General features: G+C 41.4%; 1 protein-coding gene and 1 long non-coding RNA gene across 5 annotated transcripts in view; both read left to right on the top strand.

Annotated features, from left to right (window-relative positions):
• Positions 1-18,066, top strand: part of LOC138164694 (uncharacterized) — a 23,967-nt gene extending 5,901 nt beyond the window's left edge. Inside the window, exon 2 of the long non-coding RNA XR_011169153.1 lies at positions 16,377-18,066. This is a non-coding gene — a long non-coding RNA (uncharacterized lncRNA). The remainder of the gene's footprint in view (positions 1-16,376) is intronic.
• The window catches only part of KANSL2 (KAT8 regulatory NSL complex subunit 2), a 295,431-nt gene that overhangs the window by 74,175 nt on the left and 201,204 nt on the right, over positions 1-20,052 (top strand). The window lies entirely within an intron of this gene.

The following is a 20,052-nucleotide window of genomic DNA, read 5'->3' on the forward strand; positions in this document are numbered from 1 at the left end:
GGGGGGTGGGGGGAGGGGAAGATGTCATTCTCATTCTATTCAATTATAATGTTCAAATGAACTGCCCCCTTCACTCTCTGACACCCCACCCCAACCCAGTTCCTGAAAATTGACTTCCCTGGCATCTCCTATTATATTACTTTGGGCATTACTTAACCTGGGCGGGGGGGGGGGGGGGAGGAGGGCGGAATCAAAGGGAGAGGATCAAGGGTGAGAAAATTAGGAGTACAAGAAGTAGCTGGATGCACGCACAACTCCTTGAGCCCAGTAGTGAGAGAGTCATCCCTAGTCACCTGCTTCTGGTACTTCTGCAAACTAGCTCAACCCTTTGCTTCCAAAAAGGAACAGTCAAGGCTGCAGCATAGCTACATAGCACAGCTAAGGACTGAAAATAAACTACTCAATTTGCATGTCACTTATGAACAGTTCGCATGCCGTTTTCTTAATGCTTAAACCAACTGAAATCCCATTCTGGCTCCCCAATTTCCTGCGCCTTCATGTCTGTCTCCTCTCTCCCCTCCCCACCCCCGACCCCCCCAAGCTCCTATATCAGTCTGGTGATACTAGCTGGCCTTCACGTGTGCGCTCCCACTTTAGATACCCTTTGACGCCTCTCTCCCTTCTCCCTACCTCTCCCTGTCCCAGGGTTTCAAGATCGTCGTCCAATCCTTCTTCCAAACCAGTTGCACTGGGTACTGAGCTTAGTCCACCCTCAGCTGCTCCAGACCTGAGGTCCCTGTGATACTGGGCGGGGTGGAGTGAGGCGGGGGAAGCTCGGAGGGGCAGTTAATCTTTACAGGCATTTTGGGATCCCACAGCCCAGAGTGGGTGGGGAACTCCGGATGCTGGGTGCATCTAAGTCAGCAGGAGGCGCTATCTTGGGCTCTAGAGGAGGACCTTAAGCCATTGGCGATAAGACCCCGATAACTAGCCCTTGCCGGTCGCCTTCCGTGGAACCCAATCCTTCCTCCTCACTCTGGTTCTGTCACTTCCCGCCACGACCCCCGCTTTGGCTCCTCCCCTCCATCCCAGACCCTTTGGTTTCCCTCTTCTTTCCTCCTCCCCACCCTGCCCCTAGACTCCTAGACCACTTGGATTTACCTCCATCCCGCTGGCACCGCCGCCCCCTCGGAGCACGCCCGCTCTCTGCGTTCCTAGGCAGAGCCAGACCGAATCCCTGGACGCTGCTGCCAGGCTAGAAGACAAGAGTGGCCAGAGCAACGGGGACTGTTCCCCGGGTCAGCACCCCCCCCACCCCCTTTCGGCTGGCACGTCAAACAGGACAAGCCCAAGTCCTGACGGGGGGAGGGGGGAGAGGGAAGGGATGGGGGCAGGGTGGTGGTGGTAGTGTTGCTTCTGAAACCTAAGCCTAGTTATCTTTATGCCCCTTCCCCGCCAAGAGCTTATCCAGTCCGTCTTCTTTTTCCCCATCTCCCCCCACCCTAGAAGTCCGTCCCCCCTCCCTTCCGAGGCCCTGCAGAGGGAGCCCTACTTCCCCCAGGTATAGAATAAGCAGACAATATGAACTAGGACCTTGGTTTCACCCTGAAACCAAGATTTTTCCCCTACCCCAAGTCAACATGCTTCTTACCCTTTTCCATCCCAATCCCATTACTCCCCTAGATCGTTTCCCAAACTGGGGATCTGAGAACTTTCCTCTCCCTACCACTGAGCTCAGGATCACCTGCCTAAGAAGTCAAGGCTTCCTCCACCCAACTCCAACACTCCAGCCCTCCCTTTCATTCCAGTGCTAGCTAGTTTGGGAGAAGAATGTCATTGGGAGTATTAGATTCTTCTCTCCATTTATCCCCTTGCCTGACCTCCTTCCATGCCAGTCCCCTATCCTCAACCTGCCCTCCCCCCGCAAGCGAAAAAATCTGTATACTCTGAGATCCGAAAGAGCAAAATGGGCTGTGTGTGTTTAATCTCATGTCCCATCCTACCCCCCCAATTAAAGGCACTGAATGTGTTCCTCCCTCCACATCCCCCCAATTATTCAGCTTCAACTATTCAGAGGAAATAAAGAGGTTTTGTGTGTGTGTGTGTGTGTGTGTGTATTTCCCCAGGGTTTTTACTTTGTATATGTTTGGAGTGAAGCAGGGATAGTGCCAGCCATTTGGCAATGTGAGCTGGAGGAGAGAGTCACCCCCACCACCACCACCACCTGCTGACCACAGCTAATGGAGTGACTCCTTTGGGCCTTGGGGGCATCTTGAGTTACCCAGGGAGGAGCTTTGGGGTGGGGGCTGGCCTGGTTAGAGCATTCCCCCCCAACTTGCTTTTCTCTCTCATTCCTCTCCCTCTCTCCCACAGTCTACAGTCGAGAGAAATGCCATTTCCACTTCTCCCCACCCCCTTGCTTTTAAATAGAAACATCAATTGTTTCTTTCTGAGCCTGAAGGGGGGGGGTAAAATTGGGGTGAGTAGCTAAAGAATTCTATCCCCTCCACTGTTCCTTCCCCCTATACCTACCCTAGATGTCTGGTTAAAGATACGATCTTTTTGTCACAAAGGGTGGGTAGATGGAAAATTCAGGCCCTGATTCAACCCAGGTGCCTGGCCTTGAACTTCCCCACCCCAAGGGTCTCCAAAAAAGATTACTAGCAGTATTAGTAGTTCCCTCACAACCACCACCACCACCACTACTGCCCCTCCTGTCCTAGATCCAGATCCCTTTCTTCCCATTTGGAATCTTTTCTTCCTCCAGACATCCTCCCACCCTGGTCTCCTTACTGACCTCACAGATCTTGGGAGTATGCTGGAACTCCTCTTGGGGGTACACTAGAAACTGGGGATTAGGGGTGTTAAAAAGGACTATCAACACGTCCCTGTTCTTACTGGAACCAATAAGCTCTTCCCTCTACCCCACCCCACCCCCCATCTTCTCAGCAGCTAGTCTCCTCAGTGTCTGGAAGAATCAATTCAGCCTCTCCTCCACTTCCTTTGGTCTGTCCCAAATCAAATCCCTGGGGGAATTTGCAATCAGTACCAAAAGGGCAGCTTAGGGCAGAGAACAGAGTTCAAATTGTCCATCCCTCTGTTTCTGTGAAGAAACAGCCCATCACTTAGCCCAAGCTAAAACAAAGCTTTTTTCCTTCTGTTCTGAAAGGTCTTTGGGGAGGGAGTTTCCACAAGCATTCTCCATGACCAACTACAATACAGTATATCAGACTGGGGAAGTTCTTCTGAAATCTAACCACAGTTCTTCCTGTTGTGAATTTATCTTCCCTCCTCTGGGCCCATGATGTTATTCAATGCTTCCAGGCAGTTTCAGGCTCCATCCCCTGACACAGCACTTGCTATAAATATGTCTGGAGAGGTTCTTGCTTATGGACCCAGCATCTGGTGAGCTCTTCCATCCCCCATCAATTTCTCTCTGGGGGACTAGGGCTGTGGCTTAACGGCCCACTCTGCTGGTTTTGTGGCTTCTAGTCTGCCCAGTAATTATTGTGAAGTTTGGGGGGGCACTCCTAGTGTCAGAGGAGAGAGGATTCAGGTATTGATACAGACAGGATACCTGGATTCTTCTCCCAAGTATCCTCACTCATCACCTAAATATCATTTGGCCTCTGTTTCTGTTTTGTGCTCAGGGTTGAGAAGATGTGCTATCTATTCTACCAATTGGGAGAGTCTATAATTTGGAGTGAAGAAAAAGGCCAGGGAAAGAACAGTGATTCACTATGGCCAAAGTGCTAGTAACAAGACTGGGTGTGGCCTTTATAGGGCTTGCTGGGTCCTCTTAAGAGGACTGGAAAACTTAGCTTGGCATCTGCCCTCTCAGCTATAAAAATTTACTTAGTTCGAAGTAGTCCTTGGAGGCCCCTTGGTACTCCCAGATACCCTGAAACTCAGCACTGACAGAGAGGGGGTTAAATTCAAAGTCCCCAGGTGGTATGAGGTGGTGACCTGGAGTAGGGAAGACGTGATTTAAACTCTTAATAGCTATGTGACCTTGACAAGTCACATAACTTCAATTTGCCTCCATTTCCTCATCTGCAAAATGGGCATAAGAGCATCTACTTCACAAGTTTGTTATAAGGATAAAATGAGATATCTGTAAAGTATTTTGCAAACTTTAAAAAGCTACATGAATCTTAACTATTATTTTTATTATTATCCAAAGTGAAATTGATGAGGGGAGAGCAGATAAGACTGAAACCAAGGATCCAGACAAGGAACTCTTCCTTGCCTCACAGAAAAAAAGTCAGTGGATTGGGGGTCTGAAGGGTGGTAATCCCTTAGTGAAAGGCCTTTCTCAGGGAAGGGAACAGCTGGGACGTCCAGGGACTTCTTAAAGGGAAAGACTGGATCTGGGAGATAAGACAACCAGATTTTGTTTAGGGGGGTTATGGTTCTGCTAATGGGAGGCAGGGCAGTTTGGAGAAGATACAGAGATGCTGTGGGGAGAAGTTCTGGTGCCCTCAGATAAATGTGTATTTATGAGGGTGAAGAGCATTTCTCTTTTGATTCCTTATCTGTTCCCTCCTTCCCCTGCACTGTGGAGCTTGCTGTCTTGCAATCTATCCCTCAATCCCTGCTGCTGCAGCATTAACTCCATATCACCATGAGGTCTGTAAAAAATTGTGAGGCTGGGTTGGGGAGCCCAGAAAGGCCAGGTGCCTTCCACCCTCTCTATTCTAGCCTCCTCCGTATCTCCATAAGGAACTTGGTTGCAACGTCTCCAGCTCAGAATGAGGGCATGGTACTGGCCAACCTTCTCAGGCATGAATTATTAAAGAGGGTAAAGGAATCATGCTCAGAACTGAGTGTCCCTTGGGTCCCCCATTGCCTTTCACTTCAGTTCTCACAGTGTTCTTCCAACTCCTGTGCAGAATGTGTGTGTGTGTGGGGGGGGGGGGGGTGGACACAGTGGGCAAAGCCAAGAGGGGAATTGGGAGACATGGGGGAAAAGGGCCTGGAGTATGGATGGGAACAGCTATGCCCACTCTATTAACCAGGAGGGACTCTTTAGGATAGAATATGGACTTGAACTGGAGGGAGGAACAATAGAAATGGTGTATGGAGTTTCCCAGATTACTTTGGCAGCAAGGCCTCTTAAATATTTCTGCACAGTAACCCAAGTCCATAAAGTTTCTGGATTCCCTATTGTAGCAGCAAGCAACCCGACGTCCCTAGGGTGGCTGCTCACACAGGTTCTTGGATCTGCTTTGATAAAGGAAAACAACTCAAAATGGGTTAACAAGCTTACTTTAATCAGAAAAACATGTATCGTTTACCTAGTTCAGGGGAAAAAGGTCAGCACCCCGAACTTCAGAATACATAGACAGAATTATCAAGTCAGAGAAACAGATCAAGTAGACCGATTTCCAAACTGTCCAACCATTATATCCATACCAAATCAACATCTGGTTTTCAACATCTGGGTTTTTCAAAGCCCGGGGGCTCTGGACAACGGCTTCCCAGAGTCTCATCTGATCAAATCACAGAACACTTCTCAAAGTGAGCCCCAAAACAAAGCTACACATCAGGGTTTATATAGCCTTCTCCTGGCTCAGAGAATGTAACAACCTTATTGACCCACTGGCCAATCAAAAAGTATCTACTGAAAAACAAGCCTCCCACCCCAGGCTCCAGGTGCACTTTAGCCTAGGGTCAGGTAAGATCTTTAAAATTTACATTCCCATTACACCTATCAACTGCTTTTCACTGGAATTTGAGAAGGGGGCATGCCAAGGAATTATCAGGCCAGATAAGTAGTGATGCCCTTGTTCAGGAACCCTGGAATTTGCAGTCCCAACACATAATGGGCCATCTGGTCTAGAGTTATTCTAAGTCTATGCTTGCAAAGCATTAGTATTGGGAAGCATCCCAAGTACCTAGCACGGTGCGCACATACTCAAATTCTTCCTCTCAAATCCCTATGGGCTGTGGTGGGGTGTGATGAGATTTGAGAGGCATTGTGGTGTAATGGACTTTGAGTCAGAAAGACCTGGGTTTAAGTACCACCTCAGACATTTACTAGCTTTGTAAAAGCCACATAACCTCTCTGTGCCTCAGTTTCCCAATGTAAAAAATGAGAGGGTTGGATTCAATGACCTTCTAGCTCTAAATATATTATTTTAACTATTAAAGGGATCTGCAATCTCACCAATTTGTATGTTTGCTCCAATGATGAATCTAGTCCCTGCCCATTCTGCACAACTCTTCACCATGTCCTCCCCTAAATTTGCCACAGTGAATCTGCCCAATATAGATGGAGACCTTCCTCAATTTCTTCTCTTTATCAAGGATACCAGTGAAGCTAGTGAACAACTCTGGCTGTTCACCTGTCATTTCTCACCCTCATCAAATGACCAGCCCACTTCTCTTCCTATGATATGTTTTTCTGATGACACCTTTTCTTCATAATTTTCTTTAAGGTTCCTCATTGAGTATATCTTTTAGTTTACAACCATCTTGTTCTCTCTGTGTGATATTCATTTTCTATTAGAGACTATTGTGTTGGATATCTCACAATCAAACAAGGACAAGAATCCATTAGTAGAAAACTGGCATATTAAAAAATGGTCTTTTGGGGCAGCCAGGTAGCACATCGAGTAAGAGTACCGGCTCCAGTGTCGGGATGACCTGGGGATCGAATCCAGGCTCAGATACTTAGCACCACACCCAGAAATAACAGGCCATGTAACCTTGAGCAAATTACTTAACCCTGATCGCTTTAAAAAAAAAAAAGCGGTCTTTTGTTTGTAAGAGAAACATGGTAATAAAAGGAGCTTTGGAATTTCCTCTTAAATTCCAGGCCAACTCGTCCATTTTATTGTCTATCCCATATATGTAATACATACCAATGGACATATTCTAAATTGTCCATCTAATTACATCATTATTTGGCCAATACACATTCTTCATCATCTTGGTATTTCCTATGTGGATAGTTGAACCAAACTTTTTCAGGAGGCTCCACAGTATTTCAGGACTTGATATTATCAGTCATCCACCAAAAAAGAGCATCTGAAGGACCTCATCATCTATAGGAAATAACTTGGATTCTGATCTGGACTCCCACCATAATGGCAGCAAACACCTTTGGTGAGCATAAATATCCCTGTTTTATGCCTTGATACTTACAGTCAGAGAGTCATTCTTTGGAGTAATGTGTAGCACTCTCTCTAGGGCTACTCTCCACAATGAGTATTCAAATTCACAGTCTGCAGTTTAGATCATTGGGGGCCTGACTACTCCTCTATCTTTAAAGGTATTCTGTGGGTTCATTCTCCTAAAACAAAAGCCCACAAGCACCTACTGGTGAGTTTACTTTTAACAATCAGCCAGTAGGAACAATCAGCTCACAGAAACTGAGAATTAGAAGGGACCTCAGTAGCAATAAATCCAATCCATTCATGAAAGCAATAATTTGGAATAGATGTCACATACCTGGTAAGCATTCATCAAGCCTTTATTTGAAGACCTCCAAGGAGGAACAACCTACTCCTTCTTTGAGGCAACCTATTCCATTTTTGAACAGCTCAAATTCTTAAGAAGTTTTTCCTGACATTAAGCCTAAATTTGCCTGTTTTTCACTTTCACCCATTCTTCCTGGTTCTATCTTCTGAGGGCAAATAGAACAAGCCTAATCCCTAATCACAAGACAGCTCTTCAAATACTTGAAGAAAGATATCATATCCTTCCTGAGTCTTCTTTTTCCTAGAGGAAATATGCCCAGCTCCTTCAACTGATCCTCACATGTTATGAACTCAAGGCTTTTCATCCACCAGGTCACTCTGGTTACCCTCCTCTAGACACTCTCTAGTTTATATTGATAATTCCTCCTTAAGCTATGATATTCAGAACTGAACACAACATTCCAGGTGAGATCTGATGAGATCAAAGTACATTGGAGCTATTACCTCTCTATTTCTTGAAGCTATGCTTCCCTTAATGAAGTTCAAAATTACATTGGCTTTTCTGTCTACTACATTGCACTGCTGACTCTTATTGAGTAAACGCATCCTTTTCAGAACAATTGCTGCCATGCCTCCCTCACCCTACAACTATGAAGTTGATTTTTATGCCCAAGTGTATCATCTATTCCTTCCAGCTGTGTTTCATCAGAAAATTTAGTGAGAATACCATCTATACTTTTATCTAAGACATTGATAAAAATCTTTAATAACACAGACCAGAAACAGATCACTGGGTTACTCCAACAGAGGCCTCCTGTCATGAGGACATAAAACTATTAACTACTCTTGGAATCCAACTATCCAACCAGTCCTGGAATTGTCATCCAGTCCATATCTCTGTATCTTCTCAACAAGAGTATGAGATACTTGCTAAAATCTAGTTACACTCTTATCTATAGTATACCACTCATCTACTGGTTTAGCAATACTAATTTCAAAAAGTGAAATAAGGTTAGTTTGACCTGATGACTTCTTGATGAAGCCAGCTGACTCTTAGTAATGACTTCTTCCCTTTCTAAATGTTCACCTGTCATCTCTATATGCTTTTGAGATGTTTCCCAGAAACCAAAGGCATGTTCAGACCCTTCTTTTCCATTATTTGAAAATAAGAATGTTGGGGTGGCCAGGTAGCACAGCAAGTAAGAGCACCGGCTACAGTGTTGAGAAGACCTGGAGATCAAATCCCAGGCTCAGACACTTAGCACCCACCCAGAAACACCTGGCCGTGTAACCTTGAGCAAGTTACTTAACCCCAATTGCTTAGGGGCGGCCAGGTGGCTCAGCGAGTAAGAGCACTGGCTCCAGTGTCGGGATGACCTGGATCAAATATGGGCTCAGATACTCAGCACCACACCCAGAAATAACTGGCCGTGTAACCTTGAGCAAGTTACTTAACCCCGATTGTTTAAAAAAAAAAAAAAGAAAATAAGAATGTTTTCCTTTTTCCAATTTCATGTTATCCACGACCCTCCAAATATCACTGATAGTGGCTCAAGACTCAAGGGTGTAATTCATTTGGATTAGGTGACTTGAATTCATCAATGAGATTGAGGTGCTTTCTTAACATTTCTTTTCTTTTTTTCTAATTTTTTTTTTTTGCTTTTTTGGAGGGGGAAGAGGAGGGCAATTGGGGTTAAGTGACTTGCCCAAGGTCACACAGCTAGTTTTGTGTGTGTGTGTGTGTGTGTGTGTGTGTGTGTGTGTGTGTGTGAGAAGTGTCTGAGGCCAGATCCAAACCCACGTCCTCCTGCCTCCAGGGCCGGTGCTCTACTCACTGCGGCCACCTAGCCACCCCTTTGTTACCATTTCTTTCTTTATCTTAGGTATTACCTCTTTTTTGTCATCTTTGTGTAACCATGCTTTAGGGCTCCCTAGCCCAACTCATATCACCATTGGCAAGTTGAGTACTCAGAGAGTTGGTTCTTATTACTGCTAGGATCCCCAGAGCAGCCATGTGACAGAACCCCAACCAGTGTGCTTTTTTAAAAAATTAATTTTAGTTTTCAACATTCATTTCCACAAACTTTTAAGTTTTAAATTTTCTTCCTCTCCCTCCTCCCTCCCCAAGATGACATGCAACCTGATAAAGGCCCTGTATATACATTCTTATTAAACATATTTTCATATTAGTCACGTTGTAAAGAAGAATTAGAATGCATGGGAGAAGCCCCAAGAAAGAAAAACATAACCAAACCAAAAAAAAAAGAGAGAGAGAAAGTAAATAGTACGCTTTGATCTGTGTTCAGACTCCATAGTTCCTTCTCTGAATGTGGATAACATTTTCCATCATGAATCTTTTGGAGTTGTCTTAGATCTTTGCATTGCTGAGAAGAGTTATCAGTTAGTCATCACACAATGTGACTGTTACTGTGTACAATGTTCTTTTGTTTCTACTCATTTCACTCAGCATCCATTCATATAAGTCTTTCCAGGTTTTTCTGAAGCCTGCCTGCTCACCATTTCTTATAGCGCAATAGTATCCCATTACATTCGTATGCCACAGCTTGTTCAGTCATTTCCCAATTTATGGGCATCCCCTCAATTTCCAGATCTTGGCCACCACAAAAAGAACTGCTATAAATATTTTTGTACATGTAGGTCCTTTTCCTATTTCTATGATCTCTTTGGGATACAACCCTAGAAGTAGTATTGCTGGGTCAAAGAGTATGCACTTTTTTTAGCCTTTTGGGTATAGTTTCAAATTGCTCTCCAGATTGGTTGGATCAGTTCACAACTACACCAACAATGCATTCATATTCCAATTTTCCCACATCTTCTTCAGCATTTATAACTTTCCTATTTTGTCATGTTAGCCCAATCTGATAGGTATGATGTAGTACCTAAGAGTTGTTTTCATTTGCATTTCTCTAAACAATAGTGATTTTCCCCAGCTGCCCTCCAAAAAGCAAAAAAACAAAAACAAAAAACCAATAGTGATTTAGAGCATTTTTTCATAGGAGTATAAATAGCTTTAATTCTTCCTCTGAAAACTGCCTGTTTATATCCTTTGACCATTTTTCAGTTGGGAACAGTGTGCTTTTTCTTACTCATATAGGAGACTCAATTCTTCAGCAAAGGTTATACTCACATGGCATAGCAAAAACAGATGTTACAAAACATTTCCCCCAATACCAGGACACTCAACACTCCCACAAATATAGTGAAAGTCCAAGACTGAGGAAAATGTAAACAAACTTAAAGTAGTCATAGTGAGGCACATTTTTAAGGGACATATTCTTATGTTTATCCTCTGTAAACTGGTTTTGCTTCTATCTTCTGTTTATTTCTTTTAAAAATCTACCTTAGTAGGTGAATTCCTTATGCATTCACATCTGTCCCATTTTTTTCTTTTTCACTGAGATCGTTTCCTTTTTTGTCTTCATAATTTCACTCTTGAGCTTCTCCCATCTCTCCCGGGTTAACTTTCTCCTGGAGCACTTGATCCATGGGATTCTACCTCTCTTCCCTCTGAACTCAAGGATGGAGTGGTCACTTACATGTAAATATCATTTCCACCCCAACCACTAACCTTGTTAGTGAGAACCAACGCTAGAATATAATTTCCCCTTCTTAGTTCCAGCAGCTTTTAAAGGATGAAATCATCACTAATGCAAATCAAGAAATCATTAGTTCCTCTGCTTTTGGCATAGAGAATTCCAGCAGATGTTTGGATAATTGAATTCCCGCCCCCCCCCATCACTATTATATCATACCCCTGTGATCTGTTTCCCAAATTCTTCACCTAATTCCTTTTTCTTTCCAAGTGGTCTGTAGAATACTCCAATGGGGAAAAAATATCACTTCCCAAAGCATAGGTATATTAATGACAGTGGCTATAAAACATCCCCCACCCATAAACCTTGGGAGCTCTCCCACAAATATACATAGCATCCATGGGAAGAGTGGGCACAGACTTAGAGTCCATAGAGAACATGTGGTGAGGATACTTCATTCCTCTGATATTTCAGGACACCCATGCAAGTCTTACCATGTCACCCTCTTACTCCAAGTAGTTGCTTCACTGCTCCAAAATCTAGTGGCTCCATATTATCTCCAGAATCAAATATAAAATCCTCTTTCTTGCTTTTAAAGACCTCCATAGCATGGACCTTTCCTACCTTTATGCCTTTCTTACATCTTACTCATTTCCATGTACTCTATAATACAGGGACACTAGTCCTCTTGCTATTTCTAGTGTATAACATTCTATCTTCCAGCTCCATGATTTTTCACTGGTTGTTCCCTTGTCCTGGAATCCTCTTCCTCCATACCCCCAACCTCCTGGATTCCCTAGCTCTCATCACTTCTCAACTCAAATTCCACTTTCTGAGAGGACTTTCTTTAGTCCCCTCTACTGCTGATACCTTCCTTCTGAGATTACCTTTCATTTATACTATCTGTTTTTCTTTCTATCTATCTTGTATATACATAATTATTTGCTTGTCATATCTTCCATTAGGATGTGAGTTCCTTGAGGGCAGGGACCATGTTTTTGACCTTTTTAAAATATCTCCAGTGCTTAACATGGTTCCTGACACACAGTAAATGCTTAGTCAATACTCGTTGACTGTCTCTTCCCATGGTGTTCTAATGGTGCTCCCCCACTGGGAGGAACCATGGGAAGGCCACTGAGCTGGGATATCTGGATCTGCTCCTTTCTGAAGTTTAACTCTTGATTGCTAGGGTCTCTTTCAAGAATCCATAGTCTAAAAAAAATAAAAGGAATCCATAGTCTGTTTTCTTCTCTGCTGCCAGAGGTCATGCTCCTTGAAACTGCTTCCTGCTTCCTACTCACTTTATCTCTGTCTTTCTCAGCTTTCTGCTTAATGTTTTTTTTTTTAGTATTTATTATATATGCTTCCTTTTAAAATTTTATTTATTTATTTTTAGTTTACAACATTCAGTTCCACAAGCTTTTGAGTTCCGAATTTCCCCCTCCTTCCCTCTTGCCCCCTCCCTCCATCCTCAGGATGACATGCAGTCCTATATAGGCTCTACATATACATTCACATTCAACACATTTTCATATTAGTCATGTTGCAAAGAAAAATTACAAATAATGGAATGAACCATGAGAAAGAAGAAACAAAACAAAAAAGAGAGAGTAAATAATATGCTTTGATCTGCATTCAAACTCCGTAATTCTTTCTCTGGATGTGAATAGTATTTTCCATCATGAGTCTTTTAGAGTTGTCTTAGAACCTTGCATTGCTGAGAAGAGCCAAGTCTATCAAAGTTAGTCATAGCACAATGTGGCTGTAAATGTGTACTATATTCTCCTGGTTCTGCTCCCCTCACTTAGCATCAGTTCATATAAGTCTTTCCAGGTTTTTCTGAAGTCTATCTGCTCATCATTTCTTATAGCACGATAGTATTCCATTACATTCATATACCACAACTTATTCAGCCATCCCCCAAATGATGGGCATCTTCTCAATATCCAGTTTTTTGCCATAACATGGTATCTTTTACTGTGTAAGTAGCTCTGCTGCAAGATGCCTTGCATCTTGATGCATCAAGACTGGTGAGGGATGTGTAGAGAAAAATCACCTTCCCTCCCCCCTCCTAACTGCCCTCTGATAAAATTGAAACGATCATACTTTACCAAGTTTCTCCTGGCCCTATACTGCAATGGATCTTCAATTGTCTCCAGGGCTTGGAAGGCTTAACTTTTTAATGATCTTCAGGTAAAGCAATTTAGAAATATACTACCCCCTCCCAATTCACCAAATTGTACACACTCTTTTGCCCAGAAATATCATTACTAGGCATATAACCCCCAAAGAACTCAAAGAAAGAAGGAAAGGACCCATATGCACAAAAACACTTATAGAAGCACTGTGTTGTTGTAGCAAAGAATTTAAAACTAATAGAGGTACCATCAAATTGGGGGATTTCCAAATAAATTATTGTATGTGTGAATGGAGTGGAATATGATTGTGCCATAAGAAATAAACAGGATGGATTCTGGGAAACTTGGGTAGACTTGCATAAAATGATGCAGAGTGAGGGAACAGAGCCAAGAGAACTATTTATACAATGACCACAACATTGTAAAGGAAAATCCTTTGAAAGACTTAAGAACTCTGATCAATGCAATGACCAAGCTTGACTCCAGAACACTGATAATAAGACTAACCAACCACCTCTTACTGGAGAGGTGATAGGCTGTAGATGCAGAATGAGATACACATTTCCAGACCTGACTAAATCAACACAAATTTGTTTTGCTTGACTATACTTAAGTAACATCCCATTTTAGTTCACTCCTCCAGCTCACATTAGCACTGGTAGATTGGATCTTAGGAGCAGAGGCTGCTGCACTTTCAAGATTTTAAGAGCAACTTTATAAATTGCTATTCTTTTAACACTATCTTATGAGCCCCTACCTCTGTGCTTCCCCTTAAAAATCAGACATTGAGATTCAGTTCTTTAACAAAGTCATTTACTCAAATGACATGACAATAATACTACTTGAAAAAGCATCCCCTCCCCCAAAATCACAAATAAACCCAAAGTCTGTGGGGAAAAAAATAGGCATGAATTTAAAGTACAAAGTAAGGCAAAGATGTAAAGAGTTACATATTGCCAAGACAATTCACAATTCCAGAATTGCTGGACTTTTATGTCATTTCTTTCTCAAGAGGGTGCTCATGAAATTCACCACAAGGCATGGCATCTGTGATGAATAATTCAGTCCTCTGCTCACTTGGACTGAATTCTCACAGGACCTGGTTATCTTTTCTGGGGGATAGTTCTACTAGATAGGTTTTTCATAGGATATTGTGTATCAACTGAACATATCAGTCTTGACTGGGTTGGGTCCAGCAGGTTGGTAAACTGTAATTTGGGACTGCTCCAGTTGTGTCTCCCAGACAGTGGACAGATGCTAGATTGGGTCAGGCAAGTTATTCAACTGTTGGGAAGCTACTGTTGGACTAGGCAGGGCAGGATAGGATGCTCTGGGAGCACCAGGTGAGCCAAGCAAGTCACTCTGCCACTGGTCAGCTCCTGCTAGGTAGGACTGGCCAAGTCATGACTAGTCTCAAGGCAAAGTTTTAGTAGATTATCAGTCAGATGGAGTCCCTGGGCTCTTTGATGAGCAGCTGCAGTTTTTTGGTACTTTTAGCCACTGACTTAGAGGGGTGGTACTGTATTTTCTTTAGCTGGATTGTTACTGTACTCTTATCAAATGGAGTACTAATCATGCTCTTTCTGTTAGGAAAATGACCTTTAACTTAGTATTGGTAGAATGCATCTCCTCTTTCATTCCCTTAGAACCTCAGCTCTGAGGTTTATAACCTCAAAAAAAAAAAGGTAGGAGGGACTAGCCTCTCTTTTTCAATGATCCTTCCAGATTCAAAAGTATCTTCCTCTGGAAATGAACTCTACCTTGATTTACAGTGATCGGTCTCAATTTAGGCACTGATCTTTCCCAAACTTAGGATCTTATGCAGATAAGTGGCTTGGGACAAATTTATGAATGCATTCTGTGCTCTAGAGGCAAGTTCATTGTCTTAGTAGACTGTTCATATGCAATTGAAGTATTCAAACCTCAGACTCTTTCTAAAGTGTAGAATGTCTATTTTGCATTTTAATTTCAATGTCTCTGTCTTTTAGCCCCTCCAGACTACCAGTTTTTAATGAAGTTTTTAATGAAGTCTGGGGTAGGGAAAGAACCTTCTTTACAATTATTTTCTAATTAATTAATTTCAATGTGCATCTATTATGTCTTCCTACCACTTCTTGCCCTCACTAAACAATGAAAAAATAAACACTCATAATAAATCTCTGTAGTTCAACAAAACTGCTTCTTACATTGCCCAAGATAAAAAATATGTCTTATTCTCCATTTTAAGCCCATCACCTAATCGGCAAAAGGTGGGTAGCATGTTTCATCTATAATCTTCTGGACTTAAGAATTATCATTACATTGATTGGAGTTTTAAAGTCTTTCAAAGGTATTTTTCTCTATATGTTATTATTGTATCAGCTGTTCTCTTAGCTCTATTCCATTCACTTTGTATCACTTCATATAAACATAACAAAAGGTCATTTGTATGGAACTTTCTCCTCATTTGAGATTGATTATTCCATGCCCCACCCCTGAATGAGAGACTGGGTGGTTATAAGTGCTAGATTTTAGAGTTTTGATAAGACATTTGTTTCTTACCCTCTTATTATCATACAAATAATTCGTGCCCATATATTCCCCTCCAATTAGATAAATATGTGTCTTTCTATGTTTTTATTGGAACTTGTGCTTCCATTTCAAAATGTCTAATCAGTTTGTTTTTTTACTCAGAAATTATTGGAAATTCTCTATTTCATTAAAGGTCCTTTTCCCTCTCTCCCCCCTCCCAATCCCATCTCTATAGAATTATACTTAGTTTTGCAGAATAGGTTATTCTTGATGGTAAAGTTTTCTCTTTTGCAGTTGGGAATATCATATTCCAAGGTTTCCACTTCTTTATAGAGTGAGCTGCTAAGTCTTGTGTAATTGTTATAGTGGCTCCCTGGTGTTTCAATTCTTCTTCTTCTTCTTCTCCTTCTTGAATGTCAACCATTTAAAATATGCAGAAGAGAGTAGAAGGAGAATGAGAAAGAGATATAGATAAGCAGGAAAGTGTTGGTATTACTATATTTATTATGTGTGTAATGGCAAGTAAACAAGTGTTTAGCGCCTTGTTTCAGTTCAAGTGTCTTTGAGCCTTGCCTGTGATTATATCAAGTCTTTGTTAAGAAACAGAACCTGTGAAACCCACAGTGGGAAGGACTTGCCAAAGACAGGAACAGGAAGGACGTAAGAGATGGGCAGAACAGGGAGGAGGTAAAGATCATATAAATGCAGGAGCATAAGCTGGGACAGAGCAGACCTGAGAAGGAAAACACTCATGGTGACTGGCACTCTCTTCTGTCTGTGTTGATTTGTGTTTGTGGTACTTTGTACAGAAGCCCTGGGACCTTACTGCTGGTTCAGAAGCCCTGAAAGAAGATTTCCTTGTTGTCTGTTTACAGAAGTCCTGGAGGAGGGTTTCAGAAGTCCCGGGACTATATTGATGATTTGTGTTGATTTCTCAGACTTTGTTTGTGGGTCTGGGTGATTTCACATGCATATAGAGAATTGATGATGGGCAATGTAAACACATTGTTTGTTTGGGATCTGTTAAGCTTTGTCTTCCCAGAAACAGAAACTGTGAAGGACTTGAGGTGGACTGGACACTGGAAGCTTCAATATGGAATGGGAGCTGAACAAGGAGCTGGACAAGCGGGTAGACAAGGAGCTGAGAACTGCCTGCCTGTGAATCCAGGTGATGGTTGGGTGAATTCAGGCAAAAGCTGGGGCCATGAAAGAGGAACCATGGAATTTGGGAGCCAGCCTTGAGCCAAGATGAAAAGTCCTCTCCTTAGGTACTTAGTGCTGACTGACAAGATCATTATTTACTATGACCTAGGGGTGGGGGAACTTTGTACTTTGTACCTTGTACCCCTTAAGGATGATTGAATTAAGGATGATTGGAAGCTAGTCTCCAATCAAGAAGAAAGAAGACTTTCTGACTGAGAGATTAAGGTGACCCAGAGATGGGAGACTTTGTACTTTGTATCCCTTAAGGAGGATTGCTCCTTAAGGGTGATTGAGTTAAGGACTTACTGAATGATATCTTTTGTTTAAAACTATGTGGCCACTTTAGTGATAAGTTGTTGTGTTACATCATTGTGAATGCTGTACTTTGGTTTCTGTGAATGTTTAGCTTTAATTTACTGCTGAAAAAATATTTACCTTCACTGTACTATGTGATCAGAACCGTAGAGCTATTCATAGTAGCAGTCCTCTGGAGATCTGCTCGTGCTTGGCTTTACAGTATATGTGTGTGTGTGTGTGTGTGTATTCCATGCCTTACATATATGTACATATACACATATACACACATATTGTACGTGTGTATACACACATCTGTATATTTAAAACCAAGCTATATGTAATAAAGTCAGGGTTTCATATACTATTTTCTTTTTTTTTTAACCTTCTTTGGAAATGGAATGGTTTGTGCTTTTCAGTGCTTTTATAGTTCATAACAAATTTTTTTAAAATTTTAGAGGGGGCTGGCCAGGTAGCACAGTGAGTAAGAGCTCTGGCCCCAGTGTCAGGATGACCTGGGGGATCAAATCCAGGCTCAGACACTTAGCATCCACCCAGAAACACCTGGCCGTGTAACCTTGAGCAAGTTACTTAACCCAATTGCTTTTTAAAAAAAAAGAAAATTTTAGAGGTTTCTAGGGATGTGGTTAATCTTTGGTTGGCCAATACCGTTTCCTCTTTCAATTTAATCAAAGAAAAATTTTTGTACTTTATAAAGGGATAACAAAAAATACACACTTTATACTTCATTAGTATATCAATACATTTTTACCTCTAAATAACTCCTTACTTTTTGGGTTTTTAAAAAAAATATTTATTATTTATTTTTAACATTCTTTTCTTTTTAAATTTTTAGTTTCAGATTCTCTCCCTCCTCACCTGCCTCCCACTCACTAAGAAGGCAAACAATATGACACTAATTATACATGTGAAATCATGCAAAACAAATTTCCATGTTAGCCATATTGAAAAAAAATTTAAAAATAAAGTGACAAAATTATACTTCATTTTGCACTCTGAGTTCATCAGTTCTCTCTCTGGTGGTAGATAGCATCATTTTTTTCATCATTCATCCTTTGAAGTTGTCTAGGATCACTGTGTAGCCAAGTCTTTCACAGTTATCATTACTGTGCACAATGATCTCCTGGTTCTTCTCATTTCACTTTGCATCAATTCATATAGCTCTTGCCATGTTTTCCCCCCTCAAACCACCCCCTGTCATTTCTTGTAGCACAATAGTACTCCATCACAATCTTGTACCACTACTTGGTTAGTCATTCCCTAATTGGTGAGCATGTCCTCAATTTCTAATTCTTTGCTACCATAAAAAGAGCTACTATAAATATCTTTGTACATATAGGTCCTTTCCCTTTTTTTTAACATCTCTTTGGGATACAGACCTATTAGTGGTATTGCTGGATCAAAGGGTATGTACAGTTTTATAGCCTTTTGGGCATAGTTCTGGACTATTCTTCAGAATGGTTGGCCCAGTTCACTACTCTACCACCATTTCATTAATGTGTTCCCTCATCTCCTCCAGAATTTATCATTTCTGATAGGTGTGAGGTTATACCTCAGAATTTTCTAAATTTGCATTTCTCTAATTAGTAGTGATTTAGAGCTTTTTTTTTTTGGTATAACTATAGATAGTTTTGATTTCTTCTGCTGACTTTTTCACATCCTTTGACCATTTATCATTTGGGGAATGGCTCTGATTTTTATAAATTTGACTCAGTTCCCTACATATTTGAGAAATTAGGCCTTTATGAGAGAAACTTGCTGTAAAACAATTTTTTTTTACATTATTTCATTATCTATGGTACCTTCAGCAAAATGCAGTATACCTGATTATTTCTTTCTATTGGGTCTGTTCTTGCTTTTGCTTTGTCTGAGATAATGATTGCCTCCCCTATCTTCTTCACTTCAGATGAATTACAATGCTATGGTCCAGTCCTTCATTTTAATTCTGTGTGTGTCTTTCTGTACCACGTGTGTCTCTTGTATACCACATATTCTTGACTTCTGGTTACCTGCCTCCATTCTATGGTTTAGGTCATCTCATTCACATTCATAGTTATGATCACTAACTTTGCATTTCTTACCATCCCATTTTCCTTTATTTATCCTTCTCTTTCTTTTTATCACGTTCTTCTGAAAAGTCATCTTGCTTCCAACCACTTCCTCCTCCAATCTACCTACTCCCTTAGCATGTCCCCCCCATACCTCTTATCCCCTTCCCCTCTTTTCTTCCTATATAGATTTCTATACCCATCTTAAGGCATATATACATATACACACACATGTATGTATGTATGCATTTTTCCCTCTTTGAATCATTTCCAATGAGTGTGAGATTCAGACATTACCTGTCATACTCCTGCTCCATTTTCTCCTCTACTATAAAAGTTCTTCGTTGCGCATCTCCTTTATGTGAGAAAAACTGCCCCACTCTAACTCTTCCTTTTCTTTCTCCCAATGCATCCCTCTTTCTCACCCCTACATTCTTTTTTATGGAAATCATCCCAACATAATAGACTCACACCCATTCCCTCTATTATGCAGACTCCCTCTAACTGCCCTAATAATGATAAAGTTCTTAGGAGTTACATGTATCATCTTCCCATATAGAAATGTAAACACTTTAACTCCATTGAGTCCCTCATGATTACTCTTTCACGTTTACCTTTTTATGTTTCTCTTGAGTCTTCTGTTTGAATGTCAAATTTTCTAATCAGCTTTGTTTTTTTCCATCAGGAATGCTTAGAATTTCTCTTTTTCATTAAATATCTTTTTTTTTTTACCTAAAGGGTTTTATTCAGTTTTGCTGGGTAGGTTATTCTTAGTTGTAAGAGTAGTTCTTTTGCCCTCTAGAATATCATATTCCAAGCCATCTGCTCCTTTAATGTGGAAGTTGCTAAATCTTGTGTGATCCTGACTGTGGTTTCATGGTATTTTTTAAAAAACATTTTCACATTAGTCATGTTGTAA

This window comes from Petaurus breviceps, unplaced genomic scaffold (assembly GCF_028583685.1).
Source record: "Petaurus breviceps papuanus isolate PSGF00001 unplaced genomic scaffold, PetGlider_PUasm1.0 191, whole genome shotgun sequence".
NCBI classification, from domain to species: Eukaryota; Metazoa; Chordata; class Mammalia; order Diprotodontia; family Petauridae; genus Petaurus; species Petaurus breviceps.